Below are 1483 nucleotides of genomic sequence, written 5' to 3'. Positions count from 1 at the left end.
CATCTACAGGACATTTCATCCCAAAGTGACTGAGTATACATTTTTCTCCAGTGTACATGGATCATTCTCAAGAATTGACCATATGTTGAACCACAAAAACAACATCAGCAAATTCAGAAAAATTGAAGTTGTACCAAGCATATTTTCTGATCATAAAGCCTTGAAACTAGAATTCAACTGCAAAAAAGAGGAAAAAAATCCCACAAAAATGTGGAAACTAAACAACATACTTTTAAAAAATGAATGGGTCAAAGAAGAAATAAGTGCAGAGATCAAAAGATATATACAGACTAATGAAAATGACAATACGACATATCAGAATCTATGGGATGCAGCAAAAGCAGTGATAAGAGGGAAGTTCATATCACTTCAGGCATATATGAACAAACAAGAGAGAGCCCAAGTGAACCACTTAACTTCCCACCTTAAGGAACTAGAAAAAGAAGAACAAAGACAACCCAAAACCAGCCGAAGAAAGGAGATAATAAAAATCAGAGCAGAAATAAATGAATTAGAGAACAGAAAAACTATAGAAAAAATTAATAGAACAAGGAGCTGGTTCTTTGAAAAGATCAACAAAATTGACAAACCCTTGGCAAGACTTACCAAGGAAAAAAGAGAAAGAACTCATATAAACAAAATCCAAAATGAAAGAGGAGAAATCACCACGGACACCATAGATATACAAAGAATTATTGTAGAATACTATGAAAAACTTTATGCTACTAAATTCAACAACCTAGAAGAAATGGATAAATTCCTAGAAAAATACAACCTTCCTAGACTGAGTCAAGAAGAAGCAGAAAGCCTAAACAGACCTATCAGTAGAGAAGAAATAGAAAAAACCATTAAAAACCTCCCCAAAAATAAAAGTCCAGGCCCTGACGGCTATACCAGCGAATTTTATCAAACATTCAAAGAAGACTTGGTTCCTTTTCTACTCAAAGTCTTCCAAAAAATTGAAGAAGAAGCAATACTTCCAAACACATTTTACGAAGCCAACATAACCCTCATACCAAAACCAGGCAAGGATGGCACAAAAAAAGAAAACTACAGACCAATATCTCTAATGAATACAGATGCTAAAATACTAAACAAAATACTAGCAAATCGAATACAACAACATATTAAAAAAATAATACATCATGATCAAGTGGGATTCATCCCAGAATCTCAAGGATGGTTCAACATACGTAAAATGGTTAATGTAATACACCATATCAACAAAACAAAGAACAAAAACCACATGATCTTATCAATAGACGCAGAAAAGGCTTTCGATAAAATACAACACAATTTTATGTTTAAGACTCTCAACAAAATGGGTATTGAAGTAAAATATCTCAACATGATAAAGGCCATATATGATAAACCATCAGCTAACATCATATTAAATGGCACTAAACTGACGGCTTTCCCCCTTAAATCAGGAACAAGACAGGGTTGTCCACTCTCTCCACTCTTATTTAATGTGGTACTAGAG

Source organism: Saccopteryx leptura, chromosome 2, assembly GCF_036850995.1.
Source record: "Saccopteryx leptura isolate mSacLep1 chromosome 2, mSacLep1_pri_phased_curated, whole genome shotgun sequence".
Classification (NCBI taxonomy): domain Eukaryota; kingdom Metazoa; phylum Chordata; class Mammalia; order Chiroptera; family Emballonuridae; genus Saccopteryx; species Saccopteryx leptura.
The sequence above is the reverse complement of the archived record's forward strand: the minus strand, read 5'-3'. Positions refer to the sequence as shown.